This window comes from Pristis pectinata, chromosome 26 (assembly GCF_009764475.1).
Source record: "Pristis pectinata isolate sPriPec2 chromosome 26, sPriPec2.1.pri, whole genome shotgun sequence".
Lineage (NCBI taxonomy): Eukaryota > Metazoa > Chordata > Chondrichthyes > Rhinopristiformes > Pristidae > Pristis > Pristis pectinata.
This window is the reverse complement of record NC_067430.1, coordinates 9,513,063-9,535,215: the sequence shown is the minus strand read 5'-3', so window position 1 is coordinate 9,535,215 and position 22,153 is coordinate 9,513,063. Positions and strand designations below refer to the sequence as shown.

The following is a 22,153-nucleotide window of genomic DNA, read 5'->3' as shown; positions in this document are numbered from 1 at the left end:
TGTATCAATAAACCTACAATTACAAATGGATTAACATTAAATTTCACAGGGCTATTAACACCACCCCAATCCAATGTTCACGTATAGCAATGCAACTGGCTGGGAAAAGCAGCCTTTTATTACTACTGCCCTAACTCACCTCAAATCAACAGCAATATTTTAACTTCTGCACTTTTCACATGGTTAAGAACCCTTTCGAAAAATATTTATAGATTCAGATGTTATTTATTACGGGTTGGTTTTTCTCTCCCTATGTAGTCATATTACATTAGACCTCTGAAATAAAAGCAATAGGATGCAAGCAGTCAGCAGTTCAATCTGTGTTTATGGAAACACTAATTAACTTTAAACCCCCTCATCAATTATAACAAATGATTTAACCAGAAATATAAACCAATTGTTGTATGTTTGGCAAGTCCACCAGTGATGCAAAGATTAAGCTAATTTAAGATGTAATTCATAGTGCCTTGCAGTTAAGATGGCCAAAATTAAATTAATTTTCATGCAAAAACTAATCTTACGTTGTAACTCCTCACTGACTATTGTAACTAGGCTTATTCTGAGCCCTTTGCTGCCATTTCCTGAAGTACACCTACCACCTTCCAGCTTCGAAGTTGGATTTGAACCTGGACCATCAAAGGTGCAAGGTCAGATCTTCTAAGGCAATGGATCAACTGTTTGTACTGCAGCAGAGGGCGGAATCTCAATGCTTTTCTGGTCCAGTTCAGCTGCATGGAGGCTCCTTGAGATTCTCAATGCGGAATTATTGCAAGGTGACTTTTCTTGATTACACCCCAGCTGAATTAGGTCTCTGCCATTGTTTTAGCACAGATCGTGGTACAAGGTTTTAAGATTTGTCCACTGGACCAATATAAATTTCTGGAGGGTCTTGGCACCAGGACTCTTTAAAAATTGATTACAGAGAATTTTGGTAGACCTTCATATTTTTGTCATCTATAAGCATTTGATTTCCCCTTCACCCCGTCCTTTATAACAATACAAGTATTCATTGCAGTATTGGGAAACTGACTTGAAAAGGCAATGAGCAGACCGAACAAGTGAGATGAATTAACATGCACAGACTGCATTGCATGATCCCAGGCTTTTGAATTAGCTCTGTAATTCAGCTGTGTTGCAAATGATGCCTTTGAGGCAGTGATTTCCATGATTGGACAAACTCACCAAAGCGAACTAAATAGAAAGGATGTTAATAGTAATCACAATTCTTAATTTATTTTTTGAAAGGGCTTCAACGGTAAAACTTAAATGTTTATGTGTGTACAATTAAAAATCTCCATAATTCACGGTTTCTTTTGATGCCACTCATCAATCAAGTCTCTTGTTAATCTGTATTCATCTGCTCACCAAACCCTTGCACACTGATCTCCATCTGGCCCTTCACCACACATTTCAGATGAACACACTAACATTTGTGAATGCCAATTTGCCCCTTCCTCCTTTTCAAGATTAACCTGATATAAAGTAAATTGTAGGTGTCCAAGTCAGTCCTAGCCCCAGGAGGAATCAGATGTTGTGCACAGCACTGGGCAGAGTAGGTGACAGCACATTAACACAGTCACGCGCATCAGACTAACCAAAAGTTAGCATAAAGTTTAATTTACAAATGAGCCCCCTTCTAACACAACTATGGTGCCATATGGGTAGACTGTTCTGTGTGTTAAAGGGTATGTCTACCCTGACCATCTGTGCATTAAATCACCATGTAGCTAGCCTATTTCATGAACTCCTCTGTGTACTTAATAGAGAATTACTCTGCCATGCACTTGGGAAAGAAATAAGCCAATCATTGGACCCAGAATTTTGTTCCTTTATTTAAATTTTTAATCTTAGATGAAACATGATGTATCTTTCAACAAAGAATGGATTTTGCTTCCAATAAATCAAAACTGTGGAGTAAATTGCTGTTAGCACCTGACTTTAAGGTATGCAGTATCTCCAATGCATTACAGATGAAACACTTGTCCACATTTTTTTTTAATTAAGCAAGTACTTTGGATTTGGCTTTCATTCAAAAGCTCTAACATTTTTCTTGTATTGCAGAATGCAGCTTCAGTGCATGATAAATGGTGGGGATACAATTTACATATAGCTGAAATTTATAAGGACTGACTGAATAAAATAAATGTGACTTGCACACCATTGTAAGCAAATGATCAGCCTTTATGGCAGTAAATGTTCAGACACAAACACTTGAAACACAGCAGTGAGGAGGGGTCATTGATTTAAGTTCCAGAAACAAGTAAGTGGCTGTTTAAAATGGAGCCCACTGCCTGTGTACAGTTACAAATATGATTGTGGGATTGTGCAATTTTAAAATTTGTCAACTTACCCCATGAGCTGTTTCCTTTTCTCTCAACTCTTTTGTATAGTTTAATGCTTACTTTACAGGTGGAATAAATGGCAGGACTCCTGCAGAACATCTGGATTAATATGACATAAGTTGTGATGAACCACTCTGGCTCCAAATTTAGTATATTTAATATTGAATTTTTATAAAAAGCAAATCTCAGATACTTGTTTATTTCTAAGAGGTAAGTGGTCCTTTCCCACACTACTTTTGTTGACCGTCCACAGGTGATGGCTTGAGTTGTGAGAAAGTGAATTTCCCAAGGGCTTCAGGTATAAGTCCGAATGGTGAGATTTTCTGAGATACTCTTTCAAGGCAGTACATGACTGTGACATGTGAAACCTCTTGGGCCAGTCTTAGATGGCGCACCTTTATCATTATTTCAGTATCTTCAGAAAAAAACAACCCAGATAAGTAAATCACCAAAGATCATCCAAACTTAAGAACATAAGGAGATAAGATAATAGGAGCAGGAGTAGGCCACTCAGCCGCTCAAGCTTTCCATGCCATTCACTGTGAGTGTGGGTGTCCTAGCCTCATCTCTTCTGTGCTTGTTCCCCATAATCCTCAATTCCCTGATCTTCCAAAAATGTATGTACTTCCTCTTTAAATACACCCAATGGTCCAGCCTCCATAACCCTCCAAGACAGAGAATTCTAGAGGTTCACTATGCTTTCCTACACACCTCAGTTTTAAATGATCACCCCTTCACCTTGTAACTGTCTCCCCTTGTTCAAAACCCTCCCACTAGTGGAAACATCTCAACATCTGTCGTGTCATGCCCCCTCAGGATCTGATATGATCAAGAAAATGCACTCAAGGAAAATAGCATTAATTTAGGTGGCAGAATAAAAATTGCAGGAAAAATATGCAAGATATGGAGATACGGACAATCAGGATTAATTGTCTTCCTCTATATTTTTATTCTTTGCTTCTCTCAAGATTTTACTCTCTTGATCAGCAAAAGGAGTTATATTCCTGACCCAGCTCCAACTCTTTATTACTCAACTTCCACCTGCTTGAATGCTTGGCTGATGTCATCCAAATAATGACTGAAACCCATTTTCTATTATTATAAATTTTAGATTTCAATTTAGCACCCCATTGCCCTGTCACTATGATGTAAGACATACTCTGTGATAATGTTTGAGCCATAATTAGCTTATAAGTGGTTGTGTTTTTGCTCAGCTGCAGGTTGGCACCATTACACTTAGTGCAAGCAATGGAATGAAATATATAAAAAATAATAGATACCCCACTCAGTACTAATTCAGGCAAATAAGGCAGCTAGTTAGTGAGACACTCTACAGGCAAGTAAACAGTGGCCACAAGAGTGATGCACATCACTGCTTTCTAGTGGCCTGGTAGTTGAATGAGAAAGCAAGTTCTATGAGCAGGATCATCAGACGGCATGCTGAATTTTTGTTTTATTGGCACTTTCAACAGAATGGTCTGGTCAGGTAGCTGGTGTTAAATATGGTAACACTCTCAGTTCCATGTTAGAAGATTGTTGGTTCAAGTCTCCTCCCCAGGCCTGTAGATTAGCACCTCGGGGCAACCTCAGGAGGCTGGTGAGGGAGAAATCAGTTAGGATGCAGGAGAGTGATCAGTAAAGGGTCTTCAGTAAAATTCCTTTTGGGTTGGATGGGAATAGGTGTAATCTTTCACGGTTTGGAATCTCCATATGTTGCCGGGTAAAGCCCTCAATGCCGCTTTACATACAATGCAGAGAACAGTTGTATTAATGTTGTTACAAAAACAGCAAAGGACAAGGATACCAACTTTAAGGACTTCCATTACTCCTGCAGTCCAAACCCAGGGATTGGATGACCATATTAAGAAGTATCTAGATGAGCACTTGAATTACTCATCTAGAGATTAGTGTAGAGGGGGAATTGATGGTGTGCATGGACATGGTGGGCCAAAGAGCCTGTTTCTATGCTGTGTCAGCCTTTGATTCGATACTTCCCCAGTTATCAAAGATGACTAATGCTTGACATGCTGTCAAACTTTAATGCAAACTTTAGAAAAAGGAAAGAGCAGGTGTTCTACAAAATATTTATATAAATATCAACCATCATCATTTAGGAAGGTAGATGGCATATAACTTATGGTAAGAAATATGAATTATAATTGTATACAAATTACAAAGTCCGTAAAATACATCTGTTTGCAACTACACCGTGACAGCTGTTTGAGGAGACCCACTCAAGATGATGCAGCTTAAACAGGTTGAGATACTGATTCGTATTTTAATTGACAATCAAAGTCTATTAGCCTTAACTGTAACCATGGATACTTCTACACAGATGTCTAGGCTCCTGAATTGGAAAGAACTGGTGTTCCACAACCATCTGTGTGGGACTCAAGCATTCATTCTATTCAATTGAAAATGCAGATAGCACAAGAGGCAGCCATGTATCCAAGCTTGCCAATGGCACAAGATGGGTGACATAGCAAGTAGTGTGGATGGATGCATAAATTGTAACTTGATGGTCCAAGTGAGTGGCAAAGCAGAAGCAGGTGGATTTCAACATAGAAGGGAAAGGCCAACTCTTTTAGGCAAAATAGGATCGATCTGAACATTTTTTTTTGTTAAATTGTGAAAGAACAAATGTTGTGGAAAGGAATTCAGTAGTCCGTGTACAAACATCTCTGGGACTCAGCCAAGAAGAGAAAAAAAATCAAAAATGCTAGTAGACTGAGGGCACAAATACTGGGAGGAAGAAGTTTTGCTTCAGCTTTACATCACCATGAATACACCACATCTGGAGCACAGGGGCCAGTGTCAGGTACCATACTATGGAGAGGATATATCGCACTGTGTGTAATGCAGAGTCAGAAAACTATTACCAGGGTTTTCAATTATGACCAAATGGGACATAAACTGCCATTTCCTGGAGAATTAACATATTGGGAAAACTATCTTTAATTGTTATCAAATTCTTTGAGCCAATGTCACAGAATGTCTCATTGGTAATATTTCGAGTTAAGGACAGTTGTTCTAGAAGTTGAGATTATTCTATACTGATAGTCCAGCACACTACTGAAGGATGATTACACTGATCTTTGGATTAGAATTTAACCAGGTTTCTCTCTGTCTACTTCAGTGAATTAAGGTCAGGCTTACCATCTTACCATGATAACAAGATAGGTGCAGGGGAAGGCATGGTAAGAGGTACCAGAGGAAGGTGGCTTCTTGGTTTAAGTTGCCAAGTCAAGTTGTTATCTATGAGTCATAAATGAATGGTTCAATTCCCAACGTTTGACAGCTACGCGGTCTGTGTTGATACTCCAGCTAAGTACACAAAGAATGCTATATTATGGTACTTATAGCAGTGGTGTAGCAGTTATATTAATCAACTATTAATCCAAAGGTTTGGACTAACAATCCAGAGATCCAAGTTCAAATCCCACCATGTTGGCTGTGGAATGTGAATTCAGTTAATAATATGAAATTTTTTTTAAAGACTGATGGTTAGTAATGACGACCACTGGATTGTGATTAAAAAACTATCTGGTTCATTAATGCCCTTCAAGGGAGAACACCTGCCATCCTTATCCAGAGTAGTCTATACCTGACTTCAGGCCACTACCAATGTGCTTTACCTGAAGTGACCCAGCAAGCCTTTCAATTCAAGGACAGTGAGGGACGGACAATAAATGTTGGCCTTGCCATTCAGGTCAAAAATCAACAAAATATCAAAGGAGCTGCCATTTTCCTGGCCAACTTTAAAACTAATACCCCTTTCTGCTTGTTCCTCTGGTTTAGATTCAAAGAAGAGCACAAGTTCTAGCGGGTCCTTCAGTCATTATCAAGAACATTCTTTTTTATCATTATTAGAGGTGGACATAATATCCACAAAAGAGCTGCCAGGTTTGTTACATCTTATTTCATCAGTTGTTTTAATTTGTTAAAAGACTCTCACTGGTCAGACAGGACAATGTGTGGTTATCCCTTTCACTCACCTCACCTTTGACCATGTGACAGGCCACTATGTCATATGTATCCCTACGTCACTATATGGAAAGAGAGCTCCCTAATCTCCTCCCTTCTCCAGCTGTCAAACCTCCCTGATACTTTGAAGAAGAGGAAACGAACACACATCTTTCATAGACCTTCCAGGACACCCCAAAGCCCCTTGCATCCAATAAGGAACTCATGAGTGTAGACAAGGAGAGCACACAAAGAGCAGTGTAAATCACCAAATAATCAGTCCTGGTGATGTTGCTGAAGTGGAAGGATTGACCAAGACATTGGAGATAATTCTTCTGCTCTTTCTTACATCCACCTGAGGACATGGACAGGGTTTTAACCTGAATGTCTTTTTCCAAAAGAACTGGGACCACTGACACTGATGCAGTCCTTGACAGATGAGATTTTTGCACAGAGGTCACTGGGGGCCACTGAGAGGGGGTGCCACTACACCAGTCTGTATTAGAGTCACTCCAAGTCTACTGAGCTGATTCTACTGCTCCTGGAGCTTTCCCTTGTGCCCACTCAGAAGATACAAAGAAGCAAAGTGCAGTGAATGGATAACCAAAGGAAGTGATCTGTGTGGAAACAGTCTGGGCAAAAAAGATGTGTTGGGCCTGGGTTCTGTGGAAATGGCAAATGGAAGTCTTGTGATAATTCTTGGGAAAGTCATCCAACACATCAAGCAGACTGGTTCATCTTTGTATTGACAGACAGCTGAGAGCAGATGGCCATGGAGGAAAGGGGAAGGAGTTGAGTGGACAGAGAAGAAAATAATGATGCATATCTTAACAAGAAAGTATTTCCACTTCAGATGGCATCAGCCTACACAACCTGGTTAAAATGCATTTCATTAGAATGAAGGGGAAAGAATTACCTTACTTCTCTGGTCTATCAGCTGTAGTCTTCCTGTGATGCAAGTTGTTGAGCTGCGAACCAACTGTGACCGGTCTCAGAATCAGGAATAAGGAAAACACTCGAGTTCAGCCTGAAAGCAGAATAGAAGTTGATTGCATGACCCTGTGTTGCAGTTATGTGCTTATAGTCTTTTCTTTAGAATAACAGTTCCTGCCTCACTGACAAACACAAAGAATTTGGCTTTCAGTGCAGAGACAAGGGTTTCAAGCCTGATTTAAATGATTTCTGTCGAATAGCTTTGGCTGTTTTCTGGAATCTTCCTTTGGCACTTTGGGAATGTTATAAATTGAACCCTTGATTGTAATTGTGTAGGTCCAATGTACTGCCACTAATCTGTGAACTATTCAGGATAATAATTAAGGTGCCTCAATGGACAGCCAGAGGAAATGCTGGAAAATAAAACATCAGACGCAGGAAGTGAACTGGAGGTCTCACAAGCAGTGGGGGTTTCCTGGGATGATGGGGGGGTGGGGGTGGGTGGGGACGTGGGAGGGCCAGGGATGAGGGTTTAAGACGTGGTTTCAAAATCCAGTTTCACAGCTCTGCACTGCAAGGGAAAAGACAGCTAGGCAATCTTTTCATGTTCAAAGGCCAGGAACAAAACAAATGCCCAGACAAAGCAGCGCAGCTTTTCTCGACTCTGCAAGTACTCTCAGGGTAACTGCAGCCAGTGCAGCCACTACACTAAACAGGACACAAAGATCAGCACATCGGTAGATCCTTTGACATTTTTTGCTTTGTCCCCTTTTAACAAAATCTTGGGAAAGATTATGCCATTTTCCCTCACTCTCTCGTCCACTTTTCATCGCCCTTTCTCCATCTCTCGTCGTCTCTCCCCTCTCTCTCCCACTACCTCACTCTCCAGCGCTCTAATCCTTTCCTTTCAAATCCTGTTGTTTCTCACCCTATTTTTCTTTCCTCATTGTTCTCATGAGAACCCATCACTCTATTTGTACTCTATTATTTTATACTTTTATTTCTCCACTCTCATTCTCCCTTTTCCAAAACTCCCCTCTCGCAAAAGCATATCTCCCATCTTTCCCTCTCACAAAAGAGTAGCTGCTCTTAGTGCTAATACTTAAATTGGATCCCCTGGAAAATTGTTCCAAAGATGGTCAATGAACCAATTGAAATAGCGTCAGAATAACTTGTACTCAGGAAACTGGATCTGTGCAATTCCCAGCAGGACCTCACCCAAGGTCACATGTCTCCTGGCACTCTGCGAGCAGCGTTCAAAGAAGGGCACAAGCCCTTTAATGCACACTCCCCTTTAATGCTGCACAGCAGCAACACAGCTGCCCACAAAGGGACAAAGGCTGCAGGGGAGAGGGGTAAGTCTCCCGCTATCACTCAAATGGTCACACATGTCCTGGTTATAGTTACAGACACATGCCTTTAGTGCAGCGCAGTGGTGTAGCTCGTAGGGCTGCTGCCTTGTAGCTCCAAAGATCAGGGTTTAATCCTGACCTTGGCTGCTGCCTGAATGGAGTTGTATGTTCTCCCTGTGACCCTGTGGGTGTCCCCCCCACATCCCAAGGCATGTTAATTGTCCACTGTAATTTGACCTAGAGTGTAGATATGTGATAGAATGTAGGAGTAATAAACGGGAATGTGGGGAGAATAAAATGGGATTAAAGTAAATGGCTTCTTGCTTATCGGCACAGACTCAGTGGGCCGAAGGATTTATCTCTTTGTTGTGTGGCTCCGTGACACACCAGGAGGAAGATCCTGTGTGTCACAGGGAAGGAGGGATGCCCCAACCATCTGAGGAAGAACTTGGAGGGAAGGTAGCAACAGTCATCTCCACAAGGACTGTCGGTCCCCACACTGTGGAGCAACACTGGAAGAAACCTCAGGACCCCAGACGTCAGGGTGATCAACACATCACTGGGAATCCTCACAGAAAATGTTTTCTGATGCAGGCATCCAAATTACTTAAAAGAGGAACTACTCATCAGGAAACCCAAAGGGATTATTGCAAGCAGTTAATGTGAGGAGGAACTCATTCATCCATATGTTCAATTCAGAACAGGTGAACCTGTGCAGCAAGGATGTGAAGAGATTTCATTCATCATCAGGGTTCTCTGTATTTCAATATTTCCTTGCGATATATCAGGGCCATTTCGGCCCTGTCGAGTCTCACGGAGCAATCCCGTTCTCCCACCAAATTTCGATGCCAATTTTTCCTCCTCATATGTCAGCAACCCCCCCCCCCCACCCAAGATTTTATCACTCACCTACACACTAGGGACAAGTTGACCTACCCAACCTGTGCATCTTTGGGGACGTGGGAGGAAGCTGGAGCACCCAGTGGAAACCCACGCGGATCGCAGAGAGAACGTGCAAACTCCACCACCGGCAGCAGCAGATATTGGGATTGAACAGTGATTGAATCATTGACCTGGCTGATTATTGGTCTTGTGTGGGTGCTCGGCTTGTAATGTGGAGCGGGACACTTGATTTTGCAGGTTCCTTAGGGAAACAGTCTTTCCCTTAGGGAATCCCTTTCATCCTTTGCAGCAATGCTGCCTCCTCTGTTCAGTGGGATGAGAAGGCTGTGAATGCTGAGCAGGGTCTCCCTCTTCACGTCCTTGTTCTTCCTCCTGCTCCTGCCAATGAAGGACGCTCCAGGTCTTCTCATTGCTCTTCCTCTGTCGCCGGCTGACATCGACAATTCGTTAGATTGAGCAGTGTGTAGCACATGACAATGAGGTCTCCATATCTCCTGGGCATGTACTGCAGGCATTGCAAGTCCATCCTGAGGAAGCCAATGGAATTTTCCTCATACATGGATGATTCTGGTTTCTGCACTCAGCTACTGTCGTTGGGGAGCATCCTGGTGTGAGGACCCAGGGAAGTAGAGCATGGCCCTTGTCCCCCAGGATCCATGCCTCCATGCAGTGGTTGTCACTGAAAATATCCGGCAGTACATATTCCCTCAGGATGAAGGAGACTTGCATGCTTCCCAGACACGTAGCATTCATCATGAGGACAATCTTCTCATATTACACAACCAGCTCCATAATGAGGGAGCAGACCAGGTCCAAGTTATGAAGGGGAGCCCTTATGGGCAAGTGAGTGCAGTCAGTAACTGCCTGATGACATGAGAAGACAGGAATGCTGGCAAATCACAGTATCCAAGATGCCACCTCATTTGCCACTTAAATCAAAGTGGATGGAATAATTTCTTTCCTGAAAGGATGCAACAGTGAGCAGCAAATTGGGGGACACGGAGGACACCTATGTGGTCACTTGGAAAGATCCTCTGGTGAGGAAGCTGAGAGTCAACAGTCCACCTGTGAGGAAATAGCTAGGGTTTTTGCCACAGAATGTCATGTACTGCACTGTCAATAGCCTTGGAAAACATGAGCTTAAATGGTCCATCAAAGAGGTCCAGGCGAGATGTGGTGCCTCTGTGGGTTCTATAGGAGTAGGATCTTCGCTGGGGGACATATCCTTGTCTCCTGCCCCTCGAGGTCCTGAACACAGCCTGAATGGTCAGCCATGGGCACTTGATGCTTCCAGTGATGGAGTGCTGTCAGTTGGTGTCACCACTGAAATACCCATTCAAAAAGTACTTTAGCAGCTGACTGCTGGAAACAGTTGTGGAAAAGTCCCAGGGCAGCCTGCAGTCATTTCTAAACCTGTCCAGCCGAGTTTCCCCAGTCGCAGCAGTCTCTCCCTTTAAGCAATGTGAAAAGCATCAAACTAGCACAAGGTTCTCCTGGATCTACTGAGATCACTCCATGACACCTGTAGCTTTGTCTCCAATTAATGTCAGTACGGGCAAAAATGGGTGTTGCGTGATTAATGACGTCACCCAGTGCACATCTTATACGATGAGATGGACTCTGAACTTACGATCTATCTTGTTGTGACCTTGCACCTTATTGTCTACCTGCACTGCACTTTCTCTGTAGCTGTGACACTTTACTCTGTACTGTTATTGTTTTTACCCGTACTACATCGATGCACTCTGTACCAACTCAATGTAACGGCATTGTGTAGTGAATTGACCTGTACGATCGGTATGCAAGACAAGTTTTTCACTGTACCTCGGTGCAAGTGACAATAATAAACCAATACCAATACATCTGCACCAACTTGAAGAGTGCCTTGAAGACCTCAGTCCCATTTCCTATCTCTGGAAAGAATATCCAGTGTTACTCCAGGTTAAAGCTGAAATTGGACTGTGTAGTGACCCCGCTCAAAAAAATGACATTATGTGTGATTTTTATTTTATATTTATTATTGCGAATGGGGGGAGCATTGCAAAGAAAGTTGGGGGAACCTCTGCTGTATATAGAGAAGCATCACCTTTTAAATTTTCCTTAAAATGACTGCTGAGGGAGGTGGGTGTGTATAGAATAAGGAAAGAGAGTCAATATACCAGGAAGAAACTTCGGCTTTGAATCTCTGATTCCCAAAACTTCATATCACTGGAGCTTCCCTCATTTCTGCCCTGTGCCTGTGTCACTTGAGATATTACTTGATTGTTGGGCAATATCAACAATATCATGTGGCTACCTGGATGCCAGAAGGCGAAACAAATTAAGAATTTTTTTTTGTTTAGTCATTCCTCAGTTCCTTCAACTAAGTTAATGGTCATTGTGATTTGAATGAAGAGGCTGACAAAGTGCTCAGGACTCTCAAGCCTCCTTGAGTCTGGGAAAGGACATGAAAGAGCAGGTTCCTTAGTTCAACACCCGTCACATCCCCAGGATGGCACTTCAGAGCCCATAAGATACAGCGAGGTTTGTAACATGGAGGAACATCGTAGCTGGTTTGCGTGTGGCAAGCCCACATAACAAGCATTCAAATCACCCACCTTTTTGTGTTCTTGGTTGAGTAATGGTCATGACTGAGAGAACTATCTTGTTCACTCACTAATAGAACAATGAACAAAAAATATGACCTTTGGATGTTAGATCTGAACATTTCATTTGAAAGGCAACCTCTCTGACAGAGCTCCACTTAATTGCCAGCCCAATTATGCGTTTGATTGTTGGCTTCAACCAAGTTACACGATGGATCTGCCAGTCAGATCGATTGGCAGCACTTTCATCCGAGTTTGATTTCAAATCTTACTCCAGGCATGGGCTCCCTCTCTAATGCAGTGTTGAGATGCCTTCTCTCAGATAAATCGCAACACAGCGGCCACTGAGCTATAGGTATTACTTTGAAGATGAGCTTGGGAGTTTTCCATGGTCAGAAAGTAAAAAGCTGCAGATGCTGGAAATAAAAACTGATAATACTGGAAATACTCAGCAGGTCAGCATCAGTGGCAAGAACAAGGTGACGAACCTGAAAGTTGATTCTATTTCTCTCTCCTGACATGCTGAGTTTGGCAGCATTTTCTGTTTTAATTCTCCCTGGTGCTCAGACTAATAGGAGCTTATTGGTTGAAGGATAATTTTCTGAAGAAGGTACTTGTCTAAATTCTTTTACTATAGAAGCTTGCTACGTGCTAATTGGCTGTCACATTTTCCACAGTGACTAAAATTTAATAGATTTTTAGGGTACTCAAGACAACAGACAGGGCCTTGGGTTGACATTTCCTCCAGAAGGTGGCAGCTCCGACAGTAGGGCTCTCTGGCAGCACTCCACTGGAATATCAGTACTTTTTCTCATTCTGCATCCAACAAAGGTCCTCAGTCCAACATCTGCTGCCCTGGCCAATATTTGTCCCTCAACATCACAAAACAGAAGTCTGTGGTGTGGATAAATTGACTGACAGGCTCTCTCCATTAAAACAGTAAAAATGTTTCCTTAATTGACTGGGAAGCATATTGGGACTTCCCAGGGTTCTTAAATGCAAGTATCCTGTCTCCTTTGTATTCCTTCCAGCACCTGGTACATTCCACTCACAACCATGCTAAAGTCTACTGGATATACTGTCAGCCACTCACACCTCTGCATTCACAGCGCAGGGGCTCCCCAGGCAACCCAAGACCCACAAGAAAAAATGAAACAAAAGTGGAAGTAGGTTAGTTGACACCACAACCCTGCCCTATCATTTAATTAGGTCATGACTAGACCTGTATCTCATCCACTTCCCATCAAACACCCCTTTCTCTTCATAACTCTACATCTAAAACCCTATTTTCTCAGCTTTGAATACACTCAGTACCTATGGCCTTCTGCAGTAGAGAATTCCAATGATTCACAATCTCAGAGTAAAGATATTTCTCCTTAACTCAGTTCCTAATAGTGCATTCCTAATCCTGAAATCACTCCCTTATTTCAAAACTCCCCTTCCAAGTAAGAAGCATTTCAGCATCAACTGCTTATCTATCTCAGAACATTGTATGTTTCAGTAAGATTGTATTCTTCTCTATTCCAAGAATAAATCTATTCCAAGAATAAATCTATTCCACTCATTCTCCTTGTGGGATAATTCACTCATTGGAAGAATCTGTCCAGTGAATCTACACTGCACCACCTGCAAGCCCAGTTTGTCCTTCCTCGGGCAAGGAGACCAAGGCTGCAGAGAGTAATGCATGTGTGGTCTCACCAAAACCCTGGGCATCTTTAGCCAGACTTCTCTACTCTTGCTTTCCAACTCCCTTTCAATAAGAGACGTTTCATTTGCCTTCCTAATTACATGCATTTACCGGTTTCTCCCCATTGAAAAATATTCTAAATTACTATTATTCCTACTAAAATGAATAACCTCGCTTGTTCCCATACTAGATTTCATTTTCCACCCTTCTACCCACTGACTTGCCTGTCTGCATTCCTTTGCAGATTCTCTGTATCCTCTCAGCTGATTTTCCCAATTAGCTTTGTGTGGCCAGAAAACTTAGCTACATAACACCCTGTCCTTTCATCTGCATAATTACTCTGGAAAGTAAATAGCTTGAGGGCCAACAATGATTCCTGTGGCGCCCCACTACGAAGTGCCTGCTGATGTGAAAATGACTCGTTTATTCCATCTTTGTATTGTGCCCTATAACCATTTCTCTATCCATGTTAATATAAACCCCCAAAACCCCTGGACAGATTATACCAATGGGCTAAACTCCATTTATCCAATGAGAACCCATGTGTACACAGGTGCACTCAGCAGAACCAGAGCAAATGGCATGTTGCCCAAATCATTTTACCCCACCAAGGACTCCATAGTTTTGGGTACCTTTCATGAAATTTTCTCGTTCAAGACCCAGAAGAGGGCTGCTTCTCTTCCAATCCAAAATTTAGTTTCTTCTTGGCTCCAGTCTCTGCTTCTATTCTGGGCTCCTGAGTAAACCATCTCGCACTGGATCCCCTATCTCAGAATAAAAGGGCTGGCCATCACCTGCTGAGTGACTTCATGGAACTATCTCATTGCCCAGAGCAGTTATTCAACCTGGTTTGTCTTGTGATGCCCCATGTTAACCAACTTATCCAATCCAATCCTCTGACCCGCTAATATTCCTCTTTTTCAGGCAATCATCTAATTACAAAAACTATATATAGGTTTTAATTCAGGAACCAATTTTGGTGGAGAATTCCACAGTATAACCTGCCCTCGGATTCCTTCTGTAACCTATTATTCGTCTTTTGCATTTGACAGTTTAATGGTTTGCTGGTGCTTCACCTCCATCTGAGTGGTGGCAATTACACCAGTTTCTTTTTCAAATTTTGACACTGCAGACAGCGAGGATTTGAAATTAGCTATTAATCTCATTACAGCACCACAATTGTAATAATTAGTCATCCCCGGATCCACAGAGGGTCAAAGAGAAGCAGAAGTCAAACATAGTCTAATGAAAGATTGAGCAGAATAATCCGGGAACCCAAAACCAAAGGGCTTAGAAACAAGAAAGGGAGGACGACTCTAGTGGGACTGTATTATAGACCCCACCCCACCCCCAAGAGTCAGCGTGAACTTGAGGAGCAGGTGTGTAGAGACATTTCTCATAGTTGTAAGAATAATAAGGTTGTATTAGTGGGAGATTTTAATTTCCCCGGTATCAACTTGAATACCCAGAGTGTTCATGGCCTGGATGGGGTGGAATTGGTGAAGTGTGTCCAGGAAAGATTCCTGAGTCAATATATAGCGGGCCTACTTGAGATGGTGCAATACTGGACCTCCTCTTGGGGAACAAGGTAGGGCAGATAACTGAAGTGGTCGTCAGGGAGCACTTTGGCTCTGGTAACCATAATTCTATCAATTTTAAGATAGTGATGGAAAAGGACAGGACAGGACAGGTCCACAGGTCAGGGTCTGAAGCTGGAGCAGGGCTAATTTTGGGGGAATTAGGCAGGATCTACCAGAGGTCGATTGGGAGAGCCTGTTTGAAAGGAAAGGAACAAATGGCAAGTGGGAGGCTTATAAGAGTGTAATATCAAGTGTCCAGGAGCAGAATGTTCCTGTTAGGGTGAAGGATAAACCTGGCAAGTTTAGGGAACCTTGACCAATGACAGATATTGAGAATCTGGTCAAGAAAAAGTGTTTAGGAGGTTGGGGACTAATGATTCCCTTGACGACTATAACAAGATTAAGAATACTCTTAAGAGGGAAATCAGAAGGGCAAAGAGAGGATATGAGATGGATCTGACAGGTAAGGTTAAGAAAAATTCCAAGAGGTTCTATAGCTATATTAAGAGTTAAAGGGTGGCTAGGGAGAAAGTAGGTCCCCTTAGAGATCAGCAGGGTTGCCTATGTCTTGAGCCACAGGAAATGGGTGGGATTTTTAATGACTATTTCTCTTCGGTGTTTACTGAGGAGAAAATCCTGGTTGCTCAAGAGATAATGGGAACTAGTGGAGATGTTTTAAAGAACATTCATATTACCAGGGAGGAGGTATTTGCACCTTACAGTGCATTAAGGTGGATAAATCCCCAGGGTCTGACCAAGTGCATCCTAGGATTTTGTGGGAGGCTAGAGGAGAAATTGCGGAGGCCCTTGCGGAGATATTTGCTTCATCATTAACCACCTGTGAAGTTCCCAAAGACTGGAAGGTGGCTAATTTTGTTCCATTGTTAAAGAAAGGTAGCAAGGACAAGCCAGGGAACTACAGGCCAGTCAGCCTGACGTCAGTAGTGGGGAAGTTACTGGAGGGAATTCTGAGGGACAGGACACTGAGGGACCAGCATTTAGATAGACAGAGTCTGATTAGGAGGTGTCAGCCTGGCTTTGTGCGTGGAAAGTCGTGCTTGACGAACCTTTTAGAGCTTTTTTTGAAGAGGTAACCAAAAAGGTAGACAAGGGTAGGGTAGTGGATGTTATCTACTTGGACTTTAGCAAGGCCTTCGACAAGGTCCCACATGGTAGGCTGGTCTGGAAGGTTAGGTCCTATGGAATCAGGGAGAGCGAGTAAGGTGGATTCAAAATTGGATCGGCGGTGGGAAGCAGAGGGTGGTGGTTGAAGGTTACTTCTCAGAATAGAGGCTGGTGACTAGTGGTATGACACGGATCGGTGTTGGGACCCTGGTTATTTGTTATTTGTATAAATGATTTGGATGTGACTACCCAAAGCTTGATCAGTAAGTTTGCGGATGACACAAAATTAGGAGGTGTTGTTGATAGTGAAGAAGGTTATTGTAGATTACAGGGGAATCTTGACCAGTTAGGAAGTGGGCCGAGGAGTGGCAAGTGGATTTCAATACAGGTAAGTGTGAGGTGATGCATTTTGGAAAGTCAAACCAGTGTAGGACTTGTACTGTGAATGGTAGGGCACTAGGGGGTGTAATGGAACAGAGAGACTAAGGAGTACAAGTGCATAGTTCATTGAAAGCGGCATTACAGGTAGAGAGTGGTGAAAAGGGTATTTAGCACACTGGCCTTCATCAGTCGGGGTACTGAGTACAGGAGTTGGGACATTATGTTGCAGTTGTATAAGTCGTTGGCGAGTGTGCACTTGGAGTACTGTGTACAGTTTTGGTCACCCTGTTACAGGAAAGACGTGGTTAAACTTGAAAGAGTGCAGGAAAGATTTACGAAGGTGTTGCCAGGACTAGAGGGCCTGAGTTAAGGGAAGGGTTGGCCAGGCTAGGTCTTTATTCCTCGGAGCGTAGGAGAATGAGGGACGATCTGATAGAGGTTTATAAAATCATGTGGGGCATAGATAAGGTGGACGTTAGCAGTCCTTTCCCCAGGGTAGGGGAGTCCAAAACTAGGGGGCATAGATTTAAGTGAGAGCGGGAAAGATTGATAAGGGTCTTGAGGGGCAACTTTTTCACACAGAGGGTGGTGAGTATATGGAGCGAGCTGCCAGAGGAAATGGTTGAGGCAGGCACAACAGTATCATTTAAGAAGCACTCGGATAGGTACATAGAGGGGCAGGGCTTAGAGGGATACGGGCCGAATGCAGGAAATTGGGACTAGGCGGGTTGGCACCGTGGTCGGCATGGACTGGTTGGGCCGAAGGGCCTGTATCCGTGCTATATTGTTCTATGACTCTATGACAGCAATGACAACATTAAGTGCTCTCAACACAGGACAGTGGCTTAGAATGGTGTAAGGGAAACAACTGACTGCTGAGCTAAAGGAGATATTGAGACATTTGATCAGAGATGGATTTTCTGGGAAGGGGTGGAGATCCGATGGGTTGTAGGGATGAAATTCCTAAACACGAGGCTTACATGGTTGAGGACATGACCTCCAGTGGAAGGAGAGGAGGGATCCACAAGGTGACAGCCTCAGAAGAACCGGGATTTCCGAGGAATGGGGGCGGGCAAGGAGTGCAATTACAGAGCTGGAGGAGGGTTAAGTGTTTGGGAGAGGCAAGGCCGTTGAGACACTGGGGAAAAAAGGAGGCAATATTGGTCAGAGAGCTGCTCAAATGGAACAGTGTGGGTTCAGATATGGGCAGTGAGGATCTGGATGAGTAATTTATTCTGAGTGAAGAATGGGAGTAACCAAGTTTGGAGTGATGGAGATCTGGTGCCAGGTCTGTGGAAGGAATAGATTGGGACAGAAAATAAAGAGGGTGTGTGTCTTATGGAAGTGGGGAACAAGCAACGCTGCTCTGAAAGGAAGGGGACTCTGTACCCTTACAATGTCAGCTCTGACATTTCCCCTAACAATTTCCCTTCTGCTCCATCTCCCTCTATCCATTCCAGCCCTCCCCCTCCGCCATCCCACCCCTCTCTGCCACCCCATTCCTGCCCCTCTCTCCCCCTTTCTCCCCCTCTGCCCTGCCCCTCTCTCGACCTGGCTCTCTCTCCCCCCCTCCATCCTGCCCCTCTCTCCCCCCTCTGTTCTGGCCCTCACTATCCCTCTTCATTCCACTCCTCTCTCGAGCCTCCGTTCCACTCTGTTCGGCCCCTCTCTCAACCCCCTGTTCTGCCCCTCTCTCCCTCTCACCCTTCTACCCCCCTCTCTCTGTTCTGCCTCTCGCTCCATGCCTTCTCTGCACTGCAATGATATCACTGGCAATCCACTGACTGTAGACTTCCTCTGATATCCTCACAGATGGACAACCACCTCCAGTCTGGTCCAGTCCACCTGCCTGCACCTGCTCCTTCCATTGGGAAGGCACCGTACTGAGGAAGCATCACAGCAAAAACTCTGACCCTGGTGTTCACTGCTGCACTTTAGGCACTTCCTAATTTTGGGGAGTCGGGTCAAATCTTGCTGCGAACAAGATAGGTTAACTGACAAAAAGACCGCCAGCAGAATTCTTGGGAATCCGTAGCATAAATTGTGACCTCCAGAAACTATTGGTCGAGGTACTCTCTGCTTTTGCTTTAGACAGGCAGGCACACCCGTACACTTCCTATTATTATAAGGATTTGCTGAATTTGCACATTTATTACCCATTAAGCTCACCGCAGTATAAGTTAATACTGGTAATTATCCTTTAAGTTATCTGGTAATTATTAATGCAACTTCCCTGCCCCAGAAATGCACAATTTAAGCTGTTCAGGTTCACTGGTGCACCAGCTCATATCTTCTTCAATAGCTTTTCTTTTCTGTCCTACCTCCAGTTTTTCTTTCCGTTTCTGCACTTGATCTGGGTCCTGTTCACTCTCCTCCGCCATTCCCCTGTATCTTTTGCCACCTTTGTGTCTCATTTGTAGATGAGGCAGACTGGTTGGACGTTCGGGTGACACATTCCTCTTCCCTTCCTCCACTAACAGCTGTCCCTGCATATCAGCCTGCAAGGAGGGGAGGGGTAAAGGGCTATGGGGAGGGGGGGGGGAAGAGGGAGAAGGTAGACGAAGGGGACAGGAGGGAGGGGGAAGTGAGCGAAGGGAAGAGAAAGAGGAGGTCGAGAAAAGAGAGAGGGGAGAGGGAGCGGGAAAGAAGGGAGAAGTGAAAGCGGGGAGAAAACAGAGAGCAGAGGGGAAATCATGAAGGGAGGAGGTGGGGAGGGAAGCAGCGAAGAAGGGGTACATAAAGAAAAGGTAGTGGAGGAGAGAATGTGAGCAGAACGCAGGGGAAGGAAGAGAGGGAAAGGAGGGGAGGAACGAGAGAAGGAGAGGGGGCAGGGAGGGAGGGTGGGCTTAATGAGGAGGGAGGGAAGAGAGAAGTTGGGAGAACATGAGGAGGGTAAGAGAAGAGGGGGGAACAAGATGGGAATGGGAAGGGCATGAGAGGGGAGGGGAGGGTGCGTGGAGGGAAAGGAGATGGGATGGGTGGGGAGTGGAGGGGTGAGAAGGCTGGGGAGAGAAATGAGGGTCCGAGAGAGAGGGAGGAGAGATAGAGGGAAGGTGGGATGGGAGGGGAGAGAGGGTTGTAGAGGGGTTGTGTAGACAAGGGCAGAGGGTTGATGAAGGGGGATAGTGGAAGGGAGGGAGAGAGGTAGAGATAGGGCAGTGGAGGGAAGGAGAGAGGAAGGATGGGGGTGAAATGGGGAGAGAGGGGCGGAGGAAGGGGAGAGAGGGGCAGGAAGGGAAGGTGAAGGGAGAGGGGGCAGGAAGGGGAGAGAGGGTGGGAAGGGAAGGTGAGGGGAGAGGGGGCAGGAAGGGAAGGTGAGGGGAGAGGGGGCAGGAAGGGGAGAGAGGGGTGGGAAGGGAAGGTGAGGGGAGAGGGGGCAGGAAGGGGAGAGAGGGGTGGGAAGGGAAGGTGAGGGGAGAGAGGGGCAGGAAGGGGAGAGGGGGGCGGGAAGGGAAGGTGAGGGGAGAGAGGGGCAGGAAGGGGAGAAAGGGGTGGGAAGGGAAGGTGAGGGGAGAGAGGGTGGGTTCAGAGGAGAGAGAAGGAGAAAGCAGAGAGAAAGTGGAGGTGAGGGAGGGGAGAAGGGGGTAGGGGAGCAGTCTAACTCCTACTCCGTTCCCATTTGCAACAATAACCATTTCAGATTTCTACCACAACAATAAAAAACAGAAAATACTAGAAACACTCAGCAGGTCAGGCAGCATCTATGGAGAGAGAAACAATTAATACTTCAGGTCCAGGACAGTCATTTAGAACTGAAACATTGACAGTTTCTCTGTCACCAGATGCTGCCTGTCCAGAAATTTATGTTTTTCTTTCAGAGTTGAAGTTCTCTTTGACTTTTAACTTTCTACTACTTGTATTTCTCCCTGATTATGACTTTGCATCGTCAGGTCGGATCCCTGCAGTCAATAAAAAGTCAAGAAAAATCTAGTTTAGATGTTTGCCCCCCGTCAATGTAAGATTTACCAGCTCCCGGCACCAAGACATATTAATGGCTTGATAGAAAGTTGGGAGATCCGATGATTGAGAAATAGAACGGATTAAAATTCTGTTTTATAGAGACTAAAATTGGGAAACGTTATCACACTTGACAGGATGAACGTTCTGGTCTGGTTGGTTCTGTCAATTCTCCTCATCTCAGAAGACTCTCTCGCGAATACTTGAAACTTGGTTCAACAACTCACTTGTCCCCGATTCTCTCTCCGACTCTTCTGCAAGTCAACCAAGTCTCGTCAAATAGTAAATCACAAATTCCCCAAATTCACCTGATGACATTTCATATTTTAAAAGTTCAGTTCTAACGTTTGAAAACACAAAGCGCACTGCATAGATGTAAAACCAGCTAAGAAAACAAATAAAAGATTTTACTCATTAATTCAGATGAGAGAGAGTTCGAAGAAATTGTGGATAAAATGTACTGGGATAAGGCATGAAACTGAGAGCAGAATTCGTAGTGCACTCACCTGCTGGGAGTAGCCCTTTAAATCCGTTAAGGCTGATGAATTTGAGAGGTGTCGTTTCTTTTGTGAAGTGCTCTCAGAAGGTGGAGAAGATGCGGCTGTGGAGAGAGCAGCCGGCGCTGAGCAGCTCGGTAGCTGAAGTGCCTCCTTTATATCAGGGGGGTTCTTCATCCAGCCTTGGCAGTCTCTCTGCCCTTGGGGAGAAGGAGGTCCCACACTCTGCCATTTTCTGGCAGCCTCACGCCGGTTAGTTAATGTTTGGCGAGGATTTGCTTAAACGCGGAGCTCCACCTACTGCCGAGAGGTTGGCTGCGTTTTGAGAAAGAGCTGCAAGCTGCAGAGACAAACGTGAGCGACATCCCAGCCGGAGCCACCCAGCTTCATCTGGGATTAAGTCCCAACTGTGCGCGTTTAAACTGCAAAGAAGCCGAACTCAATGCAAACTGCCCTTAGCCTAGTGATTGTAGAGATGGGGAGGTGTCCTCCACCTGAAACATTAATTCTGTTTCTCTCTCCGCAGCTGCTGGCTGGTCTGCTGAGTGTTTCCAGCATCTTCTGTTTTTATTTCAGATTTCCAGCATCTGCAGCTTTTTGCTCTTGGGTTGTAGGGTCGTGCGGATTCTGCCCCTCAGATCAAGATGTGCCCAGTGAAACAAACATTCGGCCAAGCACTCCCTTCTTTCCCAGCCTCAGCTGCTATGTCCACCTTCATTAAGGCCAACATTGCCAGCATGACATTATCCTGATTTCCCCTTCACAATATTCCCAGAAATGGAGAAGGAACTCACTTCCGGTGGCTCTGGGCTCTAAGACTGTCTTTTCTCCACTTCTTTTCCCGTTCC

General features: G+C 44.4%; 1 protein-coding gene across 2 annotated transcripts in view; it reads right to left on the bottom strand.

The window, feature by feature from the left end:
• alpl (alkaline phosphatase, biomineralization associated) overlaps nt 1–21,475 on the bottom strand; it is a 78,374-nt gene extending 56,899 nt beyond the window's left edge. For both annotated transcript variants that reach the window (XM_052039468.1, XM_052039469.1), the window contains exons 1-2: nt 21,315–21,475; nt 7,227–7,332 (exon numbers count right to left, since the gene is read on the bottom strand). The gene's annotated coding sequence lies outside the window, so the exon portion shown is untranslated. The remainder of the gene's footprint in view (nt 1–7,226; nt 7,333–21,314) is intronic.
• Nucleotides 21,476–22,153: the final 678 nt, after the last annotated feature.